This window comes from Cupressus sempervirens, chromosome 11 (genome assembly GCF_028749045.1).
Source record: "Cupressus sempervirens isolate cs-2001-9-10 chromosome 11, ASM2874904v1, whole genome shotgun sequence".
Lineage (NCBI taxonomy): Eukaryota > Viridiplantae > Streptophyta > Pinopsida > Cupressales > Cupressaceae > Cupressus > Cupressus sempervirens.
Genome location: NC_143128.1, coordinates 142,462,984 through 142,489,514, shown reverse-complemented (window position 1 = coordinate 142,489,514; position 26,531 = coordinate 142,462,984).

Genomic DNA, 26,531 nt, shown 5'->3' with positions numbered 1-26,531 from the left:
TTTCCATGGTTCCTCTTCCTACACACTCAACTTAAACATCAATAGCTCAATAAAATAATATACAAAAAAATACATATAAATGCAAAATAATCTAATATCACATAAGTTGCATAATATATACAATTAACTTCCATCTAATAATCCTCATAAAATATTCAAAACATTGAAATATCAAATATGTGTATCAACAATAATCTTTCTTAATATAACTCATTATCATTCTGAATGTTATCACAACTCTTTCTGGCATAACAATGAAACTCTAAGTCCTCTTTAGTAAATCTTGAAATCATATAAAATGAATCTTAACATACATGTCCTAAGTGAAAATTGCTAATGTGCAGACTAGTTAACTAGTACCTTTCAATCCAGTTAGGTATAGTGACGTTCCTAGCAATATCCCTTTATCACCTTATGAAGGGTTTGTGTGATTTTCTTGGGTTAACTCCTTAGACTAATAGAATGTTTCAATAATTATGTCATAATAAGTTAGAACCAATTTCCTAACATATCCATATGTCTTATTGTTACCATAACCTATGCTCATAGTTGTTCTTAGTAGAATGAATGTTATTTCATCTTTCCTAATTGCCTAGTAGGTCATCCCTAGTATCTTGTGGCTAGGTTCTTAGCTTGAACATTTTGAATCTCATTTCCATGTGGTATTATCTTATTGATCTATTGTTATTGGATAGGGTATCAACATTATGATAATCTAAAATCTAGATCAGTCTCCAAAAGAATCTCATAAATCATTATTAATAGTGAAAATGTCAATCATGACTTAATTTATCTCCTAATCACATTCATTCCTTAAGATTTATAATAGGATATGAGTGTGGGCCTTACAAAGTTAATCATGACAAAATTTTGTATTCCTTCTCCCATTTTGTGCCCAAGTCTCCTTCACAAGCCTTGTTGATTCAATCCAATTCAAAAATCAAATTATGGCATGAGTGATATGGTCATCTTGCCTTCCGCTATCTTCAGCAACTTTACTCAAACAATATGGTCAAAGATCTACCTTCAATCAACTTTTCCCAAGGTTTTTCAATAGGTTTAGTGGATATGCATCTAGAGGAAAAGTTACATAAAGGGAAGTCTTCAAGAGCACCAATTGTTCTTCAGTTGGTTCACATGGTACTAGCAGGTCCTTTTGCAGTGACATCAATTAGCCAGGGTCGCTACATACTTTCATTAATGATTTTTCAAGATATGCTTGGGTCTACTTTCTTCATCGCAAGAATGAAGTGTTGGATAAGTTTCTAGCCTTCAAGACTCACGTTGAATAGAAATCGAGGAAAACCATCAAGGTTCTAAGGATGGACAATAAAAGCAGATATGTGAACAAAAGACTTAAAGACTTTTGCAAACTTGAGGGAATTGATCTTCAGAATCCACCAGTATTTAGTCCACACAAGACATATGTTGCAACATTGAGGATACAACTCTTAAGTCTATGGCAAGTTGCATGTGTAGGATTTGAGCAAAAATGCATAACAAATCCACGAAGCCCAAGAAAACCTGCATGCAGAAAACCTGTCATGGAGAAGAAAAAGACAAGAAGAGGCAAGGGTTTGATCTAAAAAACTTAGAAAAAGAAGAAAAATCTTAGTCAATGGATTCAATAATTTATAAAGAGATCAATCCTTATAAAGGAGATCGAAACTCGAAAAGGGTAACCTAAAGCCTAAAAAAGCTAGGGTTGCACATTATAATTAATAAAATATTAATTATATGTACCTACAAGATAGCTTAAGCAAACTAGAGTAATAGGAAACTTAATTAATTAAATCAAAATGATTTAATTAATAAGTGAAAACAACTAATTACTCTAACACCCCCCTTAAGCGAAGCTCAGGAGGTAAGCTAACCTAACACAACTATGAAAGTAGAAAAGTGGGTCTTGGCAACAAGGCCTGATCAGGTGCCCAATACAAGGAAATCTCTGTAAATTGGAGAAATAGAGAAAACCACATGGGAAAAACCCTAATCCAAAAAGAGATAGCAAAGAATGTTCTAGAAGAAGGAACAAAGAGAGATCATGAAGAGAACCACTGAAGCATGAAAAGATGCAAAACTCTGTCAAAAAGTGTTGATCTATAGAACCTCCATGGAAATAGAAGGCACAAACCAAGCGTGTCTATATGGTAGATGATCCATCTCACCGAAATGCATAGGTAGCCAGCCACTGAAATCGCCTAGTATGTAGGATTAGGTACTAAATACATAGCTCACACTAATGAACCCTCAAACCAAGGAAGCATAGAAAAACAATATAACCCCCCCTTAATGCAAACGGGGTGAGGTGACAGGCCACTGAAAAGATGGGCCAAAAATCTCCGACAACACAGGAACCAAACACATCAAGAGTGAGGTACAAACACCTATAAAGGCATGTGTAATTGACACATCATGGGGCTAATGTTGTGTAAGGGAAACTCACTTGACAAAGGAAGAGGGCCTAAATGGAAATCAACTATCTCCCCATGGCACTTTATGAAATAGTGTGAGTACAAAAAATCAAAATGATGAAAAGGATCCCGAAACGCAAGAAGTGGCACTTTATTTCAGTGCATTTGCATTAAGATACTTACAATGAATATCAACAATGATAAGAAAAAGCATCTTAATGCAAATGCACTAAGATAAAGTGTCACTTCTTGTGTTTTAGGATCCTTCTCATCATTGTGATTTGTTGTACTCACACTATTTTATAAAGTTCCATGGAGGGATAGTTGATTTCCATTTAGGCCCTCTTCCTTTGTCAAGTGAGTGTCCCTTCTATGACATTAGCACCATGATGTGTTGATGACACATGTCTTTATAGGTGTTTGTACTTCACTTTTGATGTGTTTGGTTTCTGTGTTGTAGGATATTTTTGGCCCATCTTTTCAATTGCCTGTCACCTCATCCCATCTGCATTAAGGGGGGGTTATATTGTTATTCTATGCTTCCTTGGTTTGATGGTTCATTAATGTGAGCTATGCATTTAGTACCTGATCCTACATACTAGGTGATTACAATGGCTAACTACCTATGCATTTCAGTGAGATGAATCATCTACCATATAGATACACTTGGTTCATGCCTTCTATTTCCATGGAGGTTCTACATATCAACACCTTTTGACAGAGTTTTGTAGCTTTTCATGCTTTAGTGGTTCTCTTCATGATCTCTCTTTGTTCCTTCTTCTAGAACATTCTTTGCTATCTCTTTTTGGAGTAGGGTTTTTCCCATGTGGTTTTCTCTATTTCTCCAATATATAGTGATTTCCTTGTATTGGGTACTTGATCAGGCCTTGTTGCCGGGACCCACTTTTATGCTTTCATAGCTGTGCTAGGTTAGCTTACCTCCTGAGTTTCACTTCAGGGGGGGTGTTAGAGTAATTAGTTATTTTCACTTATTAATTAAATCACTTTGATTTAATTAAATAAGTTGCCTATTACTCTAGTTTTCTTAAGCTATCTTGTAGGTACATATAATTAATATTTTATTAATTATAATGTGAAACCCTAGTTTTTTTAGGCTTTAGGTTACCCTTTTTAGGTCTCGATCTCCTTTAGAAGGATTGATCTCTTTATAAATTATTGAATTCGTTGAATAATATTTTTCTTCTTCGTCTAAGTTTTTTAGATCAAACCCTTGCCTCTTCTTTTTCTTGAAACACCAAACAAGCTACAACATATTTGGCTCTGATACCATGTAGGATTTGAGCAAAAGCACATAACAAATCCATGAAGCCCAAGAAAACTTGCATGCATAAAACCTATCACAGAGAAGAAAAAGACAAGAAGAGGCAAGGGTTTGATTTGAAAAACTTAGACAAAGAAGAAAAATCTTATTCAACGGATTCAATAATTTACAAATAGATCAATCCTTATAAAAGAGATTGAAACCCGAAAAGGGTAAACTAAAGCCTAAAAAAGTTAGGATTGCACATTATAATTAATAAAATATTAATTATATGTACCTACAAGATAGCTTAAGCAAACTAGAGTAATAGGAAACTTAATTAATTAAATCAAAGTGATTTAATTAATAAGTGAAAACAACTAATTACTCTAATAACATGATACAAGCCAAGTATCTAGATCCATCACTTGAAGTCGAAGAAATCAATAGTGCCAATCACATACTTAATAGGTCCCCTCATCCTACCTTAGATAGAAAGACTCCTTGTGAGGCATGGTGCGATAGAAAACTAGTTGTGACACACTTCAGAGTCTTTGGTTATCCAGCATGGGCAAACATATCTTCTAGGGGATGCAAGGCACCATCACCTAGGCATTCTACTTTCATCGGATATGAAGACAGTGTGAAGGCATACACACTTATGGATCCTGAGACACATGAGATCTTTTTGGAAAAAGATGTACATTTCAAAGAAACTTCAAACAACTTATCCTCTAATCCTCTCCACACATCATAGATTGTGGAAATTGATAGTGACATCGGTGATAGTGCTTCAATAGATTAAGAAATGTGGGATTCTATCAATAGTTACAGTGAGAGGTCATGACATCAACATACTCCACATGCATATATTGCAATAGTGATAGGTCGAACACAACAGGGTACACCGAGTCTTCCAATTCTAGTATCAGTGGATGACTTCTTGATATACATTTCAGGTTTTTTTATGGAGTCATACATAGAATATCTGGGGGACATCATTGATGATATACATCTTCTCTTTGATGGAGAAGATCCTTCTTCAATTTTTGTGATGGCTTACTCTAACCCTCATGTCCATTCTCTACATGATTGATCTTCACAAGTTGATGTGATTTTGGATACTTATGTACAACACTTGCAGGAGGTCTCTTTATCAGTTAAGGAGATAGTAGATTCTTTGGGATAGGTTCTACATTCATCCTTCATAGGGACAATTGAATAGGTTTCAAAGACATGAGTGATCATCAGGATTCTTTCTACATACAGCGGAAGCATCTCACTTTTACCTATGGTATTGTTTCTTCCCAAAGGGAGGAACACTATTCAACATTCGTAGATTAGCTTCTACATTAGAGCAGCTATCATTAATTGGCACTCTTCATTTTGGGGTAGAGACTACCTTGTGTCTTTTCTTCTTCTCTCATGTGGGGGGGACCTTTTCCTCTTTTGGGATAGTGTTCTTCTCACATTTCTCTATTGTATATACTCGATGTATGTTGTAATGCGGGGTCTTGATTACTCCATCCATCCATGCATCTAGTTTTTTTTATCTCTCTTTTTGGGGGAGGGTTTTTCCCATGAGGTTTTCCCTCTTTCTTTGCTTTATGAGAGATTGCATTTCATTATGTACATGGGTACCTAACATGGCCTAGTAGCTGGGATCCATCATGCATTGTATCCTAGATTTTGTGAACTTAAGCTCATTCTCCTAAGTTGCACTTAAGGGGGCCTGTTGGTGTAAATAAGTATTTACTATTTACACTTTAATTAAGTTTACTTAGGTTAATGCATTATTTTATTATATTACATTATTTTATTATTTATTTAGGTGAGACACTTAGGAGTTTTTGTACTCTCATGAGTTGTCATGTTGGCAACACTAGAGTAAGCAACTCTAATTCAGCACATGGTGTCTACAACACTCAACTTTGCATCATTCATTGAGTTGTCATGTAGACAACATAGTTATTCACACTCCCATTTTAGCACATGTTGTCCACAACATTAGTTTGCATGCTACACCTTTGTAAGCTTATCCTATCATCATTGCACTTACTCCTGTGCTTAATGGAGGATAACCCATATCTAGTGGACATGTGCCTAGTTGTATGACTTATCATGTTGCTGACTTCTATGCATTCTAGAAGCTTTCCAGAGGCCTTTATATACAAGTACTCCTAGTGTACTCTCAATGCAATATTGAATGAATATATCATCATTTTGATATTACTCTTTTGGTCTACTATTCTGCTTGTGCTTGAGTTCCTTGATCTTGGGTGAATTTTCCCTAAGACAAATTCTTATGGTAATATCTATGGAGTACCTTTAAGGTGAGTAGTTGTGAATTTGACAGGAATAAATTAAATCCTTTTGAAGATCATAGATATGCATTATTTTGAGAATGTGTGCATGGAAGGTATTATCATCTCAAGGGCCTTAAAATAGAGGTGTTTCTTTCAGTAGAGATGCCAAAACACACTAGTACATTTGAGGCCATTTTTTGACCAAAATTGGTCGAAATTGACCAAATTTCAAACAAATTCGACCAACCCATTAGGTCAAAATTTTGACCAATATGTTGGTAAAAAATTGTCAAACATGCTGGCCCAAGTTCTGCCAAGCATTGGTCAAAATTTCGACCAATGATTGCTAGTTCTCGACCAAAAATTGGTCAAAATTTTGACCAACACTTGGTAGTTCTTGACCAAGCATTGGTCAAAATTTTGACCAATGCTTGGATGAAAACTCCAAGTATTGGTCAAAATTTTGACCAATTTTTGGTCGAGAACATCCAAGCATTGGTCAAAATTTTGACCGATGCTAGGTCAAATTTTTTTTTAGGCTCACACTTGTCAATGCTTGGTCAAGAACTACCAAGTGTTGGTTGAAATTTCGACCAATGCTTGATCAAATTTTTTTTTAGGCTCACACGTGTTGAGGTCCACTTTAGCAATGGCCCTTCCTATGAAATTGTTGTCTAAAACCTTTCTAATGAGATAATGTGTTATGAGCTCTTCATCAGTGGGATGGAACATGAATCCAGGAGGCAATTGTACATCACCCATATCATGACTGTAACTAAAGTTGAGAGCCTCTATTATTGAATTCTCTTCCCTATCACCCATATTCATTTCCTTTGCTATGGGAAATAAGGAAGAGAATTCAATAATAGAGGCTCTTAATGTTAGTTATAGTCATAATATGGGTGATGCACAACTACCTCCTAGATTCACGTTCCATCCCACTAATGAAGAGCTCATAACACATTATCTCATTAGAAAGGTTTTAGACAACAATTTCATAAGAAGAGCCATTGCTGAAGTGGACGTCCACAAGTGTGAGCGTCAAGGAGGGTTCAATTCCCTCCTTTATTATTCACTATGCGTATAATCCCACACACCCATTTGATCTCGAATGATGATGTACTGAATGCTGAGTGCTCCAAAACCATCTATTTTGTTGGTGTTTGAAACAACCGAGCAACAAAATGCTCAATATCACAGTGAAATTACTCACACAATCTAAGGATTAGCCAATTCCTAGTAGCAATTACATGAATAAACCACTTTGACCCAACTTCAACAAAACCAAAAATGGTTTTCTAATCTTTAGGCTCTGCTAAACCAAGGCGGGTATACCTAGGGATGATTCTAATGCAAATTGTGGTAAGAAGTTATCTTAGTTTCATTTTGATTCTCATCTTTTACCCTCAGGCACATACACAATTTATCAATTTTCTCTAAAAGCTTCTCAAATCTATATGCATCCCCTATAAGCAGATCTAGTTATAAATCTCCTATTAGTTTACAAGTATTCTTGGAATTAGTGGCTATCTAAGACTCAGAAAACTATATGCAAATGAGTGGTAACCAACATTTGTAACTTTAGACAAAATGGAATGAAATGATTTTGATTTTTTTAAAATGATTTGATATGTAGCAGAAGAATTCACCCTTGCCTATTTCTGACTCATGTGACCGGTGCCTTATCCATTGGGCAGCAAATTGACTATTGGCGGGAGATCTAATTCAAATAACTTGCAAATGAATAAATCAATTGTAATCATCCATTTCCCTTCTTATGAAATATCACTTTTATAAGCTCACAAAACCTACTTATACACTAAAGCATTTCCACAATTCCTTGAATTATAAGCAACAATAAAACCAGCATACAACCCATCCAGATTGCATTCAGCCAATTAAACCTTATTTAAGTGACTTCAAAGTAAACAAACTCATAAAATGGAAACAAAAATTGGTGACACAAATATAGTGTAAATACCCCTTTGTATTATCCTTTTGAATGACTAATACAATAACCAATAGAATTCAAAGAAAAGTCCAAAACATCTTGCTGATTTTGTCATCAAGATAACTCCATCTGGTGGTCAACCCAATAAAATAACTCCATTTGTACCTTTCCTCTAATATTGGCATTTCAAACTGGGCCCACAGATGACTAAGGACACGTATCATCAACTCGCTACTTTTCTATACATAACTTTTGCACATCTTTCCATAGTGAATTAGTGAGTATCATCAATTTATGCTTGATTTGATGATTTAGAATCATTTACATGTTCTATTCATGGGGAGTGGGTCCAAGATATTGCTATCGTTGAGCTGGCTTAACATGCTGGCACACATATATTATTTAATTTCTAATGACATCATTTTTCCTTGACTCTTCCATGTTTATCATTTTCAAACATGTCGCTACCTCGCTATCGACAAAAAACACAAACTTCCCGGTAGCAACATAGCGAGCTTTGGTGGAGTCAAAACTTTCGGCCTATAAATGCTAAGTAGGATGCCACTATGTCATTTAATTTGCAAAATTCATTTCTGATGAATCACTTGTTCAGGGCCCATCTCTTTTAAAATTTCCACTACATGACAACCCTCTGACTAGTCACTACCTCGCTACTAGTGAAAACACCAACTTCCCAGCTAGCGAGATAGTGACTTCTGGCAGAGTCAAAACTCTGGTGACAAAGAACAAAAACACATTGATTGAAAATTTGTCAATTAATACTGGTGTCAGAGAAGGTGGTCACGCATATTTATGAACTTGCATGAGAATTTTTGCGATCACATTAGTTTTTAAAAAAATTGCCACTTCCTTTAAAATCTGGGCACTCGCTATGTCGCTACCGGTAGGTTGCATAGATTTTTCGATAGCAACTTAACGAGTCACTAGAGAAACTTCAATTTCGGTGACACCATTTGCAAATTCCTCCTCGTGCATCCTTTTTGACACTAACAATCTTGGGAGATAGCATGTGACCATAATGCCTTCATATTAATACAGTTTTATCGATGTCAGACTTCACTTTTAGCAAAAGGACATAGTTCTTTGATGGTTGCTACATCGCTATACAGAAAAACCTCGGAGTACGTGACATCTGTCGATTCTAACAAGATCCAATGGTGGGATAATATTTTTCAAAAGGGCTCAACAATGACCTCAACGTAGGCGAGAAAGAATATTTAGTTGCTATTAAGACTTTCGTGTCCAAATAAGATTTAAAAGGTAAGACCTAGGGTTTTACATAGATTTTAAAAGATATCAAAATATAAGACCAAAACCTAAAACCCTAGGACCTAGCAAAAGAACTCACATCTAATTTTTTCACCATGATTCTAAGAAAAATTAATATGTAAAAAATCAGACCAACACATTTCATGCTTTCATCTATACACAATGTCTTTCTAGTTTCTTTCTACTCACATACCCATTTCATTTCATATGATCATCTTAAAATTGTGTCACTCTAAGCTCTCAACTATTTCCTCTTGATTGATCATCTCATAACTGTTGAATGAGAGCTTTGGGATAAGCTATAGGCATCCATCAAAGCATAAAGGATTTTGTTAGATGGTGTAGATGAAGTAGTAGCATTTTCCTTGGGAGACATGCTTGCAAAATGGAAGCATAGATAAGTCATGTGAACTATTTGACAAGATGCCTAAACTTAATGTGGTCATCAAAAGCCATGGTTGCTGGATATGCACAAAATAGATATATTGAGAGAATATATTTGTTTAAGTTGCAACTGCCTTGGTAGACATGCATGCAAAATGTGGAATCCTAGATGAATAGTTCAATTGAATCCTCCTCCTAGAGGAAGGCTACAACAAATACATAGTTCAATTGAATGGTCTATAGATACCATTAGGATAAATCACAGCTATGAATAAATCATCATATTAGAGAATCACAAATATGGATAAATCATCATTTAGAACTATTTTCACTAGTAGCTAAGATATCAATTTGCATCATACATGCAAGAAGTTGAAGAGCAGTCAATACACATCAACATCATGAGAAGAAGTGATTTCGTTAATGAACCAATTACTAAATCAATATAGAGTGATACAGAATAGCAAATGAGGAATCTATAATGGGTTTTCTGGTTCCCAAGTGCTGATAAGTATGATAGCTACTATGAAGACCAAAAACCAAGTGATAATTGATCAATGATCATATGTATATCCAATGATGGTCCATGATTACTATGTAATAGGATGATACACAAATCAGGAGAAGCTATATCAATAAACATAAATAATCAAGAGGACATCAATCAACATATGATTGAGCAATAATAAGCATACAACACTCATAACCGATACTGATATGGAGGAACAGAAATATGTTATGATAATGATTAAGTGAAAAAATGACAAACTTTGAGATTTATTGAACCAATGAACCATATTATTATACTAGCTCATGCACACTTACTAGTGAGATTATTACTATTGGCATCCAATAAGGAGAATATTATAATCAATAACTAAAGGCTGATTAATTATTGAATGAAAGGATGCAAATCCAACAAGGAAAAGGTGCATCTAGAAATGATCATGAAGGGATACAATCTTCATTATTAAAAAATGTTATACTAACTAATCTTATTGTTAGAAGACTTGTAACAGAAAGGTGTGATTAGCAAAGGAAATGAAGGGACACGAGACATGTCCCATACAATGGCACTCCTCACTCAAGGATGCATACATAAGAAAGCTTTTCCATTGATGATTCAAAAATACAATACAAATTATTCAAAACACAAAAAAAATTAACACAAATGTCTTATATTCATTTAAAGAGGTTCTTCAAAATATATTTCTTCTTTCAATCATTTTATCTTTATTATTCCTAGCTAAAAGAAATGAATATTTCTAAGTTTTGAATGTACATGAACAGTGCACAACTTCTATTCAATAGAGGTATGAAGAATACTCATGATAGATAGTCATTGTTAGTACACTCCATAATACTGTCAGCTGGCTTGTTCTTGTATGTTTTGATTGTCTCCAAGTAACGAGCACACTCCACACTGCAATCTCCAAACAACAATCCTAATTAAAGACAAAAAAACTCTCCCATTTAAAAGAAAAGAAAATAGTTTTTCATGCATGTTTGACCCTACGTTCTGAGTGTTCCTTGGTGGGGTAGTACAAAGGATCCATGGTGTCTTCCTAGGAAAGTCTACAAGAGGTTGGAACATAGTAAATTAGAAGAAAATCCCAGTAAAAAATGTATAATGTATAGTAATATTAAAACTTGGAAGGATTACTACCGAAGAGGCAAAACTGATGCTAAAGATAACAATCTGATTTTGGAAGGTGAAGTAAAAGCGATTGCAATAGATGATCTAGTACTCAATTATGAAGTATTTGCCAAGACTTCAAAAATTGTGGCAAAACATTCATGTGAGCCAGTATTTTAAGAAAGAAGCCCCATTTTATACATTTGTGAAGTTGTATATTAAAAGTGTTACTCAACATTTTGACTTTTACTAGCTTTGAGGATGAGTCTCTTTAAGAAAAAGGGCATGTTGTGTGCCTAGACAGAAAATAACATTATACTTGTGTTGGTATGATTTTTTGCATGACAAAATTTCCTTTGTCTAGGTATAAAAAGCAGGTTGGAATCCATTAGTGGTGACTAGGGTTTCTGATTTAATCATCCATTTGTTAGCCTTTGAATTCTTTTGTTAAAACCCTATGTCTTAGTCCTTTTAAAAATTTTAGGCACAAAATGTTTTGAAAAGGGAACTTGGGTGAATATTTTTTTTTCCTTTTATTTCACGCCCCCTGGGTAGCCTTTTCTCTCATGTTCCCCATCGTTTGATTTGGAAAGATCCATAGTTATCGCTATCTTGCTATAAAAAGATGTGCACTTTTTATGCATAGTGAAGTAGCAAGCACCAAAAATTCTAAAAGAATGGGACCGCAAAATAAATGGATGGCAGTCGAGGATTTGTGTTGCGATAGAAAATTTAGTCACATGCACCATGTTAGTATCATTAGGCAGGAAAAGGGACCCAATAAAAGATAGCTAGAAAATGGTGCCGAAACAAAAGTTTTTCGATGCCTCGCTACCTCGCTATCAAAAAAAATAAGCATTCCACTATTAGTGAAGTAGCGAGTAGTCATGAAATCAAAGAACACGGTGACCTTCAAGTTTCTCAATAATTGTACTTTGTCCAAGTGGCATGATGAGTAATAATTGATATTGTCAGAAGTAGTTAATAAAGGTGACGATGATTTGATTGGTTTTTATTCTTCCAGCATTAAGTTTTGTTGAAATCATCGGAGCTTGCTACCTCGCTATCAAAATTTTTTTGCATCTCGCAATTAGCGACATAGTGAGACACCATGAAATGAACACATGGTGGGACCTCAAGCAACATGGAAAGGTGAATAAGATTTAAGAAAGGTTTGGCTTGTTGCTAGCAGTGCAGATTTTTCTACATCACCAGTGCCCCAGACCCACATCCCATTCATAAAGCATATAAGGGATTCTGATCATTAGATCAAACTAGAATCAACAGACCTCACTATCTTGCTATGGAAAGTTGCAAGTTGTTTACTCTATGTGACATAGCGAGTATGGGACCCACCACTCTTTAGGGTACTTTATGCAATTTCTCTACTTTTGATTTGGTCTCAAATCAACGGTCGTCACTATCTTGCCATGAAGAATAGATTAGAGGATATGTATAGTGAGGTAGCGAATAAGGGCCCATCACTGTTCTTCAAAGCAATGCAGTAATATGTCATCCACAAGATCAAGATTGAATCAATGGCTGTCGCTACTTCACTATGGAAAGGTGCTCATTCTTTATGTATAGCGAAGTAGCAATCTGTCGACACATGTCCTCAATCACTAGTAGGTCCAGATGAAAATTCCATCAAGGATAGAGCTATGTATGTGGTCAATTTTCATTGGATTGACTGGCCAACTTGTCAAGTGGAATGCCAAGTTATCTTTTTTTGCATCCCTTGATCATAGGATTTTCAAAGATTGACGACACAAATTTAAATGCAGAAGGTGCTGCCACTCTGTGTGTTAATTAGACATGAAAGCTTTATGTGTGAGGAAAAACAAAGTATAATACAAAAGATTTTCTCATTTCCACCTTACGCGAACAAAGATTTCGAGCCTTTCTGAGCAGAAGTAATATACTAAGAAGACTGTGTTGAAATTGCCAAGATTGTGAGACAACTGGTTTGCATAGAAATTGTAAAAATACAAAGAGAACGAGAGCTGAATTCAAGTAAGTAGTTACACTATCATCTCTGTAAGTTTTTTCAGTACTACAAAGCATAATCCAAGATGCCTCCGAAGAAAGGATTTTCAGGTCAGGAAAATTATTTGGATAGAAATGTACATGATGATTTGCTTGAGTTACTTCCTAAGTCTACTGTTGAAATAATACAAGTTAAGAAGTTGACCTCATTAAACCCTAAGTTGAGGATAGTAGATGGATTGTTCGATAAGGGTAATTGGGTTCGAGATGCTCATACCTCACAAACTGGTTTACATTTGTTTAAGAAATGGTTTGTAGAGAGAAAATTGTTTGCTCCACATGCCAATATATGGAATTTCAACCTAGGAAAGCTAGTGGTCCCCTATGTTTTTATGGATTATGTTCTCCTTGAGGCCGTGGCAAAGAATTATGATCAAGCCACTAGGGTAGTGAGAAGAGTAGATGGTGAAATTCTAATCACCATTAGTCCATAAGAGATTAGGGAAGTTTTTCATTTGGGACCTCTCACTAGGTATCATGTGCCCATTAATTTGACAGATTTAGAAAAAGAGTATATGTCTAAGAAGGATATAGTTAGACAAGGTGCACTAAAGGCCCACATTGGCAGAATTGGAACCCTAGCAGCAATAACATCATCCTCTAAAGAACCTTTCAAGAAAACATGCTTCAATGCCAAGGTAGTAGAGATATACAGGACCCTGTGTAGAGTTTTTGGAAAGGGTGAAGAGGATTTTATCCCTATGAGTTTCATGTATATGATTACTCAAATCTCCTCTTTCAGCATGGAAATAATTTTTGATTTTGCTTCTTACTTGGCTGATGAGATTCATAGTGGATTGGTTGGGATTGCTAAGGGCAAGGTAGAAAAGGCTTGGGGCCATTACTCTCTGCTAATGCACATGTTTCTATTTAAGGGGGTTACATACTTTGGTAAAGAAATGGTTTTCAATAGAGAACAAGAAGGAGAAGCATTTCTAGTTCAGTTATGGAGTGCATATATGATTGGGGAAGCAGAAAATGCTAGTTTTTAAAGATTTGATAGGTACTTCACCTCCAAATTGAGGTGCCTCATATTCAGTGATAATTCCAGGATCCCTAAGGCACTAATGCACCTTGTTGGGTTTATGGATAAACCCCATAATTTGAAGGTTTCACATAATTGGGGAGATGTCATCCCATATTTAGTTTCAAATGTTATCATCCCATATTTAGTTTCAAATGTTATCAGAATTTATGGATTTAAAGGGACACCCCATGTACTACCTTACTAGGTGTCCCTAAAGGTAGGAGTAGCTAAATTCTTGTGGTAGTTGGGAGGAGTAGAACAAGTTTTTTTGCACAAAAGAGGGACATAATCAATTTTTCCCACTTGTACAATAGCCCACCAGTTTGTGATAACCAAGGAAGGATGGGTTTCTCTTTACAATTTTTTGGACCAGTATAAGATGGCTATATGTCACCCTCATTTTTGTGATGCAGAGGGTTTCTGTAATCTGGCTCTTAGGCATAGGATCAAGCTTCGTCTAGTTGAGCATGAGTTTTATTTACCTAAAGATGTAATAAGGAATGAGTACTCTTTGTAGGAGCAATAGACAAAGAAAGAAAAATGGAGAGTCTATTCAAAAGTTTTGAATTTTATTAATTGTTTTGTTGAAGATTACAATCCTCTTAGTAATTCTATAACTATTGCAGATAAAGTTAATAGGCTTATGAATACATTCCCTGAAATAATGGAGGTAATGAATGAGAAAAAGCAATATTTCATTAATTCTTTTCCAGATAAAGCCAAGGAAACAAGTGCATTAATTTTTCAAAGGAAGCCAAGATATACTATCATTCATAATCAAAGGCCCATGGTGGATAAAGGAAAACAAATAGTTGCATCTACTAGTGCTATTTTTGAGGAAAGGCCTCCTGAACCTTCTCCTAAGAGGAGAAGGATATAAGGGAAGAGGAATCTCAAGATGAGGGTTACTCACCTTCCCAAACCCCTATGAGAATTGAGGAGGAGCAGCTCACTAATGAGCAGATTGAACAAATTGGATTACAAGGGGGAATTTTTGTTACCCAAGAAGAGATTGATGAAGGGAACCCCTAGGAGCCTGCTATGCCAAGTTTTGAGTTGACTGTAGTAGATTTCAGGGGAAGGGAATTGGATCCTATTTTGGAAAAAGCTAGTCAACAATTTTTGTTTGATGACAGTTTTGTAAAGTCTAGGGCTTTCCATCAGTTTTCTTGGAGGGCAAACATGCACAATTTTGAGGAAAGATGTAAGAATATGAAAACAAAGCATCTAGAAATGAATAAAGCCTCCATTCAAAATTGAATAAAGGAACAAATGATTCAAGAGTTCCAAAATATAACCCCTAAAGAAGGGATACAGATGGTAAAGGCTGCAAATATTTTATTATTGCCCAATTGGGACATTGCTAATGCCTTGATTTTCAATTCAGTGTCAAATAATTTAGGATTGCAAGATCCAAATAAAAAATAATTCTTGGGAACTGCATTTAGTAATGACCAAGCTTCTCTTATCATGTGGTCATTGAGAAGAGGATCTAGGGTTGCTCCATCACAGCTTGATGATTCAGGACTAATAGGGAGTATCATTGTGAGGAGAGTTGCCGATACCTCACATGTCCAGGCAGTTCACATGAATGTAGATTACTCTCAATTTTCCTTGGCTACTGCAGAGAGGGAGGAAAAGGAAATGATTGAGCTACAAAGCAAGTATGAGACAGTTGTGGATGCCTACAATAAAGAGGTAAAGAGGAGAATTGAGCTTGAGAATAAGCTAATGGGGAGGTCCACAAGACCAAGAATAACATACCATCACCCCCTACTTGAACCTTTTAAATCTATTCCCTTCATAGAGGTACCAAATACACCCCAAAGGCCAGAATATTATACTGCTGAGGACTTTGAAGAAGAAAAGAATAAACTGTGGGGCTTGCATGTGGAATTGAATGTGAAATATGAAGAAAGATTAAAAAAGGCTCTTACATATTTGGGGGATAAAACTGAATGGCCACTAGTTTATGATTAGTTGGCTAGGGTGATTAGTATCCGGGATGAAATGAAAGCAAGTGATGAGGCTTTGAAGCCTATTGTAAATAAGTGGGTAAGAAGGAGGAAAGATGTGACATTTTTGTGTTATTCTGTTATAAAAGTTTCTTGTGATCAAATCGAGAAATTTTTTGATATTGTTTATGATCTTACTGACTTTGACAATAAGAGAATTCATTTGCAAAGAATAATAGTTGGCTACTTAGATAAATACAAGAGCCAAAAGTTTAGTTTGTTTCCTTGTGCCCTAGATAAGAAAAATAATTTGAAAAGAAAAGATGAATGGGCTAAGGAGCTTGATGATTTATTTTGTTTAAGAATGAATCAAGTTATCAATGAAATAGGGCATGCATGGTGAGCCACAACAACTGAAGAAATAGTGAAAGCTCAAATATTCTTTGATTCTTTCAAACAAAATTCTGTTACCATTGATAATGAGGCTAAGTATGTGCTCAAGAGGCAAAGTGATATTTTGCAATTCAATTGGCCAGATGACACACTATTTGACGAGTGGATGGTAGAAATAGCTCCTGGTGAACAGTTAGAGGAAATAGAAATTGACAGTGATGAGGTGCAGGGTGATGAGATCCAAATCATTGACACCATCACTACACAAGGCCAATAGGGAGAAGAAGACAAGAATGATCAATCACTTTCAGTTGTAGACCCAAGTCCACATGACACTTATACAACCAAAGAAGAGGGAAAAGTAGAAGTTATTCCCACTGTGCAGGATAAAGATGGTGAAAGCCCACAGGTGGAGACTAACTTGCAATCATCAAAACAAACTTCATCGTTAGTTAGCTTGGTAGTTGCATACAAAGAGGGATCAAAATAGTTACCAAATCAACAATAATAGAGAATGTAACAAAAGCAGACCCACTAAAAGGAATGTTTGATCTAGGCATCTTTTGTTATCCATATTTTTGTCATTTTGTGATAGGTGTATGTAATTATCTCCTGAAAAGAACACCTATCAGTTTCTCTTAGCCCGTAGCTTGTTGGATCTCACATTATATAAGTGAGATTCTAGGGCTAGAGAAGGGTCTGATTTTCTAATGCTTAAATTTGGGATCTGTTCTTTATATTTTACCATTTTGGTAATGGCTATTATAGAGAATGGATAGAGGAGAGGAGTCAATTTAGCCTCTAGCCTTCCTAAAGTTCCTTGGATTCTGGTGAGGACATCAATATGATAGGAAAATAAAGATACATCTTGTTGTAACAGAATACACTTAAATTTTAGACTAAAATGAAAAGGGTCCTTAGCTTGTATGACCCTCTTGAACATAATGAAAAAGGGTCCTTAGTTTGAGCTTCACTTGGTTTCAAGAATACTATAATATTTTGTACTTAACAAGGCCAACCACATGAAGGTGGAAGCTCATCTAGCCTCACCTCCTCCCTCTAACATCAATCTAAAGTACCCATTATCATCTAATTACATAATTCATTCATTCATTCATCCATTTATGAACTATAACATTCAATCAATACAATCACATAACATTCATTAATACGATATAAAATTCATTAATACACCATACTAATCAAGACTTCATTAACACATGACAATATTCATTAACATAAAATAAAAATCTATATTAATACGCATCATTCATATATAATTACTTAAAACAAAGTTCTTGTTAGAAATAGAGATGGAGCAATTGAGAGGGGAGGGGTAAATCAGTTACCACAAAAATAAATCCACAGATCCTTAGATGTCTTAAAATATAGTTGCTGTTGACACTCGTAACCACACAAATAAATGCTGAAACTTGATAGATGTTCTGTTAACTTATTAAGCATTTAAAGTGATTAACATGCATGCATAAAGGAAATAACATGAACATAAGAGACACCAGAATTAACGTGGAAACCCAATTTGGGGAAAACCACCAAGTAACTAGTCACCAATTTTCACTCTTCTAAAGTGAGCCCTATTAGGAGCCAACCCTATTAAAGGTTACAAAACACACTATTAGGAGTGACCCTGTTAGAGGATTTAATCACCCTGTAAGGAGTGGCCTAGTTGGAGGTCTTAAGAACAATTCAATTGAATTGTCACCTTGTTAGAGGATTTACAAAATGGTTGTTAAACCAACTCTGTTAAGAGATTTTGAATCACTATTACAATGATTAGAAAGCAACAATGAAGTGATTTGAAATATATGCAACTTATCTTTGCTGAATACAAATCTCTGTTCTGCTTCACTAGATCCTCACTGATCAGATACAACTTTGCAGCTCCATAAGGATATCTAATCCTTCTACAACATTTGCTCATATATTCAATATTTTCTCACTCCATTTACATCCATACATTCTCACTCTTATGCATCCACACTCTTACATCTTCATGAATTCACAACTTGACCTTTCATATATACCTTACAGATTGTCAAGTCGGCTTGATTACAAGTTACAACAACTAAAAATAATTAAATCATTCGGCTGCAAACATTGCACAAAACAATTAAACTTAATTCTTTAGAACAATAAAATTCTTCGTTGCCTGACCCGGCTCGGTGATCACTGCTCCAGAATGGTTTCCCCAGTGTTAACCAAGTGAAGCTCGGTAAACACTACAAACCTTGCAACTTCCTTTGGAGACTGAGTTAACTCGGTAAACACTGACCTTCCTTCACTTACCGAGTGAGCTCGGTAAAAGCTAACTTTCTCTTCGATGACCGAGTGAACTTGGTAGACATTGACTTTCCCTTTGTTAACCTTGGGAGCTCGGTTAACATTAACTTTCTACTACAAAATATTTTGATGCCCGAGTGAGCTCGGTAAGAGCTAACTTATTGTGTAATTTTCAGGAACGCTCGGTAGTCACTATAAATTGCTTTGCTAACCATCTGAGTTCGGTAGAATCTGTTTGATGGCTGATATGACATTTGTGTAACATCAAAGACAATACACAATTAACAATTGCATCCAAAAATCTCTGTCTTTGGCATTGATGGCAACACAACATGTCATAGCAAAATGAAATTTGAAAACAAGTCTTTCTCTTATATGGCAACACGACATGTCAACATAACAATTCTCCCTCTAAGATAGAAAACTCTCCCTCTTATAGTAATCTCCCTTTGTGAAGGAATTACATAGCAAACTCTTTATCTTAAACAAATTTCAGAGAGATATGACAGTAAAACTCTCTCTCTTTGACAACACATGCCAAAGACAACTCAACTCAAATCAATTTCAGTGTACCTTTAGTACTGATCCATATGCAATATTCCCTGATTATCCTGCATCAACTGATAGATCTTCAACCTGGTATGAGTTGATGTATCACTAAAACTTCATTTTAGTGAACTTCAGATAAATGGTTTTGTGAATATGTCAGCAATTTGTTCCTTTGTATGAACATATTCCAATCTGATCTCCTTATCTTGCACTAATTTTCTAAAAAAATGATATTTTATTGCAATGTGCTTTGTTTTGGAGTGCATCACTGGATTCTTAGATATGTTGATTGCACTTGTATTATCACAGAACATAACAACTGGCACTTTGATTTCCACCTTCATGCCTTCCAACAACTATTTAAACCAAACAATATTAGAACAATTTACTGCTGCAACAACATACTCTACCTCTGCTATAGATTGGGATGTACAATTATGCTTTTTGCTTGTCCAAGAAACCAATCTCTTTCCAAGAAAAAATGCACCTCCACTTGTACTTTTTTTGTCATCAAGGTGTCCTACCCAATCAACATTAGTAAACACTTTCAAATCTAGATTACCTCCAAATTTGTACCATAAACCATAATCCTCAGTTCCTTTCAAATATCTCATTATTCTTTTGATTGCCATTATGTGATTTTCTCTTGGTTTTGCTGAAAATATTGCTACAATACCAACTGCAAGGGCAATATCTGGCCTAGTATGAACTACATACTGCAAATTTTCAATCATAGATCTATACAATGTTTGATCTACCTCTTTTGATTCATCATCTTTGGTAAGTTTTAATCCAATACACATAGGAGTCCCAACTGGTTTACAATCTTCCATACCAAAATTTTTCAATATCTCCTTGATGTATTTTGATTAAGTGATGTCGATACCATTTTTATTTTGCTAAATTTGAAGACCAACAAATAATTTTATTTCACCAAACATAGACATTTCAAATTCCTTGTTCATTTGTTCTGAGAATTCTTTGCAAAGATCATCATTTCCTGTGAACACAGTGTCATCTACAAATATCTCTGCTAAGATAATCTTATTATTTGGTCCTTCCTTTATATACAAGCTACTGTTATCATTAGTTCTTTGAAAACCAATCTAAATAAGATAGTTATGCAATCTTTCATACTATGCTCTAGGGGCTTGTTTCAGATCATACAATGCCTTGTGTAATTTGCAGACCATGTTCATTTTATCTGGATCAACAAAACCTTCAGGTTGTTCAATGTAAACCTCTTCATTTAGTATACCATTGAGGAATGCTGACTTGACATCCATCTGATAAACTTTGTATCCTTTGAATGCAGCATATGCAAGTAAGGTTCTGACTCCTTCCAATCTTGCAATAGGAGCAAAAGTCTCTCCATAGTCTATTCCTTCTTCTTGAGCATATCCTTTGCATACTAGTCTAGCTTTGTTTCTTGATACCTTACCATCTTCATCCAACTTATTTTTGAATACCCACTTAGTTCTAATCACATTTTTGTCTTTAGGTCTAGGTACAAGAGTCCATGTCTTATTTTTTTCTATCTGTTCTATCTCTTCATTCATAGCTTCAATCCAACTATCATTTCCCATTGCATCTTTGATATTTCTAGGTTCAAAATCAGCAAGTAAACAAGTACCTTTCAACTTATTTTTGTCATGGTTCCTTCAGATTTATCTCCAATGATCTGATCTGCTGAATTATGTCTCCTGGCATACTTAGCTAATACAGGTTCCTTTCCTTTTGAATGAATTTCAATATTATCCTCTTGCATTTCAACTTCAGGTTCTGTCTGTTCTGGTTTGGTAGATATTTTCTCGATAGATGTTGGCTCGGTTCCTTTAGACTTGGTAGAGACTTGCTCGATAGTCACTGAATTTAACTCGATTTGCTGTGGCTCGGTTTGAACTTCCTGTAACTTGGTTACAGATGACTCGAGAGTAGAAGATTCCTGATTCTTTGATGTAACTGGTACTATATTAGGTTCAATGAAGACAAACCTTTTATAATCTTCTGGTTCCCTTTTGCTTTCTTCTTTAGTCCTTTCTGCAAACTCGTCAACTTTCACATGTGCACTTTCTATGACTTTGTGAGTAGACAAGTTCAAACATCTATATGCCTTACTTTTGCATGAGTATCCAAAGAATATACCTTCATCACCTTTCACATCAAATTTTCCTTTTCTAGATTCTTTCAAAATGTAACATTTACTTCCAAATACTTTAAGGTAACTTACATTAGGTTTATAGCCATACCATAACTCATAGGGGGTTTTGAATGAGTTTTTCTTCAGCTGTACTTGGTTCAGGGTATGAACTATAGTGCTGATAGCTTCCTTCCATTATTTGATAGCAATGCTCTTTTCAATCATTAAAGTTCTTGCACAATTCATGATGGATCTATTCCTTCTTTCAACTATTCCATTTTGCTGGGGTGTTCCAGGCGTTGATACCTATCTTTTGATTCCTCCTTCAATGCAAAAGTTATTAAACTCATGTGAAATGAATTCTCCACCTTTGTCTGACCTCAAGCATTTTAATCTTTTCCCTGTTTCCTTTTCTACTTTGGCCAAATACAATTTGAACTTTTCAAATGCTTCTGATTTGTTTCTTAGATACATGACTGTCATCATTCTTGAGTAATCATCAACAAAGAGAATGAAGAACTTTTCTCTAGTATAGCTTTCAATTCCAATGGGTCCACATAAATCAGTATGCACAATTTCCAATATATCTTCAGACTGATAGTTTTTACTTTTAAAACTAGTCTTTCCCATTTTACCAATCTAACAATTTTTGCATAGACTGACCTCAAGTTTCTTTATGTTAGGAATGCCTCTTACTTTCTTGAATTTGCTTATCTTTACCAAATTATCAAAATTTACATGACACAACCTTTTATGCCATAACCAACTTTCTTCAACTTGAGCAATGAAACATGAACATTCAACTAGTTCAAGATAGAACAAGTTACCTTTAGTTTGAGTACCTGATCCAATCAGCTTTCCTTTGCCATCCAACAGTCTTTCTTTACCATGCATGAATTCTACCTTGAATCCATTATTGAGTAGCTGTGCCACATGTAACAAATTATGCTTTAGTCCTTCTACCCAATAGGCATTATCACATATAAGTTCATTGGTTAGAGAGATTCTCCCTCTTCCTTTTATACAACAAGGTTCATTGTTACCAAATCTTACACTGCCACCATCGTAGTCTTCAAAGTATTCAAATTTAGTTTTTTCGCTAGTCATGTGATGAGAACAACCACTATCTATAATCCATATATCATTTTTAATTACATGAGAAATGAGTACCATTTCCTCATCATTATCACATTCATCTTTCACAGCAATGTAGACAATTTCATCTTCTTCTTCATCATTAGAATCATTAGAATCTTTAATCATAAAACATGTTTTCTTACCTTTATCCTTGAATGATTTGAAGTCTTTCTTGCCATTGTACTTGTAGCCTTTCTTCTCATCTTTTTTTTCTTGTTTGGGCACCTAGCAGCAATATGACCAACTTCTTCACAAGAAAAATAGATTAGAGGTACTTTACCTTTGTATTTTCCTTAGCCTCTAGAATATTTCCTTGCTAGAAGGGCTTCAATTACTTCAAGATCACTGTCTGAACTTTGGTCTAATTCATCTTCACTTTTTGATTGAGATTCTTTTTTCTTTTTTCCTTTCTCCTTGAGTGAAAGCTTGGCTTCAAATGCTAATTCAATGTTCTTGGAAGTTGGAACATAGTTATCAAAGTTGTCCAGTTCGAATGTAGTCAATCTTCCAACTATAGCCTCTAGATTTATCTTATGATTTGCTTCACATCTTCTTTCCTGAATTGCAGAAACTCTAATTGCATAGATAGGTAGCAATGTTCTGAGAACTTTACTTATAACTGTCTCTTCCTTGATATCTCCTCCAGATGCTTTGATTGCATTGACATTTGCTTTGACTCTTTCAACATATTTTCATCATCTCTCATTTTCATTTGATCAAACTGTCCTCTTAAGCTTTCTGCTTTGGCTCTCCTTACATTGTCATCACCTCCATAGATAGCTTTTAGCTTGTTCCACATTTGAAACACAATTTTGCATTCTTTGACATCATCAAATTTTTCATAGCTTAGGGCAGATGCAATGTCTATCATCATGGTGTTATGAGGCTTTTTCTCGGCAATATCACCAACAGTTAATGTGCCAAAAGGTGTCACATATTCTGCATCCACTTGTGTTAATCCAGTATCTCCAATGGAAGCCAGATGGAGTCTCATGAGACCTTGCCATGCTGAAAAGTTATTTCTGTTAAGCCTTGGAATTTCTCTATTGTAAGACATCCTAATCTTTAGCTTAGATCCTGGAAATCTTTCCTACAAGCACCAAAATCTCTGATACCAATTGTTGGAAATAGAGATGGAGTAACTGAGAGGGGGGGGGGTGAATCAGTTACTACAAAAATAAATCCATAGATCCTTAGATGTCTTAAAATATAGTTGCTACTGACACTCAATAACCACACAAATAAATGCTAAAACTTGATAGATGTTCTGTTAACTTATTAAGCATTTAAAGTGATTAACATGCATGCATAAAAGAAATAACATGAACACAAGAGACACCAGAATTAACGTGGAAATCTAATTTGGGAAAAACCACCAAGTAACTAGTCACCAATTTTCACTCTTCTGAAGTGAGCCCTGTTAGGAGCCAACCCTGTTAAAGGTTACAAAACACACTGTTAGGTGTGACCTTGTTAGAGGATTTAATCACCCTGTAAGGAGTGGCCTGGTTGGAGGTCTTAAGAACAATTCAACTGAATTGTCACCTTGTTAGAGGATTTACAAAATGGCTATTAAACCAACTCTATTAAGAGATTTTGAATCACTGTTACAATGATTAGAAAGAAACAATGAAGTGATCTAAAATATATGCAACTTATCTTTGCTGAATACGGATCTTTGTTCTGCTTCACTAGATCCTCACTGATCGAATACAACTTTGCAACTCCATAAGGATATCTAATCCTTCCACAACATTCGCTCATATATTCAATATTCGCTCATTCCATTTACATGCATACATTCACACTCTTATGCATCCACACTCTTACTCTTCATGAATCCACAACTTGACCTTTCATATATACCTTACCGATTGTCAAGTCGGCTCAATTACAAGTTACAACAAATGAAAAATATTAAATCAGTCGGCTACAAACATTGCACAAAACAATTCAACTTAATTCTTTAGAACAATAAAATTCTTTGCTGCCCGACCCAGCTCGGTGACCGCTGCTCCAGAATGGTTTCCCCAGTTTTAACCAAGTGAAGCTGGGTAAACACTACAAACCTTGCAACTTCCTTCGAAGACCGAGTTAACTCAGTAAACACTGACCTTCCTTCACTTATCGAGTGAGCTCGGTAAAAGCTAACTTTCTCTTCGATGATCGCGTGAACTTGGTAGACATTGACTTTCCCTTTGTTAACCTTGGGAGCTCGATTAACATTAACTTTCTACTACAAAATTTTTTGATGCTCGAGTGAGCTCGGTAAGAGCTAACTTACTGTGTAATGTTCACAAACGCTCGGTAGTCACTATAAATTGCTTTGCTAACCATCTGAGCTTGGTAGACTCTGTCTGATGGCTGATATGACATTTATGTAATGTCAAAGACAATACACAATTAACAATTGTATCCAACAGTTCTTTCATTATCCAACAAGGTTTATCAAAGAAGATTTTTAAAACATCATTTTAAATTTTTTTTTTTTGAGCTCTCTTAAGAAAAGTGCTCATAGGAGCATCCATATCTACATCATTCTCCTCCTGTTTTGGGATGTGTAATGTCAAATTACGATGGCTCCTTCTCTTTGGAGGAGTAGGAGGCTGCTACACTAAAGGGGGCTCTATTGCAAGAACAAGTGAATGGGATAAATTTGCATACTCTTTTTTCTTTTTCTAACTGTTACAATTCTATAATTAAGTACGAATACAACAAAACATGCATTTTTCTTACCTGACAATGCTGCATCATGTACATTAACATTTTGATCTGCCATAGCATCAACATGTTGAACACTTGGAACATGGTCCACTCCTTTAGTATGATGTTCAACATGCTCTAAAATATTCAAAAAAAGGATACACATCAAATTGCAATTGAAGATGTTAAATTGTATTCATAATTGCATAATTAATAGGGAACTGTAAATAGAGAACATCACTTACCTTGAGGAAGGTATGCCAATCATGTGTTTTCAACCCTGGCCCAAAATCACCTTTCTTTGATAGAAGAGTGCTTATATTTGCAGCAAATCTTGTTGGAAAATTTTCTTTTTTTATGACTTCTTTTAATGCATCACTTTGTTGCTCCATTAAAAACCAACGAAGGGCACTTGTATTTATGCGGTCTCCATTGCTATTTGATTCAATGAAAAATTTTAGTGCATGATTGGATTTATGAATCTAAGTAACTATTTTGGCAATTTGTTCTCTATAACGCCTTCCATCCAACATTTTCTATAGTGTCTCTGTTACATTCTTTTCAATATGCATAATATCAAACAAATGTGTGATTGAGAGATCCTTGTAGTATGGTAACCTACTAAATTGAGTAGGATAAATTTTTATTCCTCTAGGAAGTTGGTCATTGATGCTTTCACGACCTTCATGAGCATCAATTACAACATTAGTAAATATAAGACAATATCAAAATACAAATTTTAAACTTCAGATGACAAATTGGACATTACCTCGACAATTTAGTCGATCTTATTCCAACTTCCATAAATAAGGTGTCATTCTTTGTGGCCTTGATGATGTCTCTTCTTTCCCATTGAAAAGATATTTTTCAGCAATTCGATACCTTTGATTATTGTGGAGAAAGTGTCTAAACTCATCAAACACTTGCTTTCCTAAACTTCTCAAATGATGACATTTCATCTTCAGACCACAAACTGGATATGCAAATTTTCTCTTTGTCTGAAGACCTAAAAGATCATGTATAATTGGATCATGTACA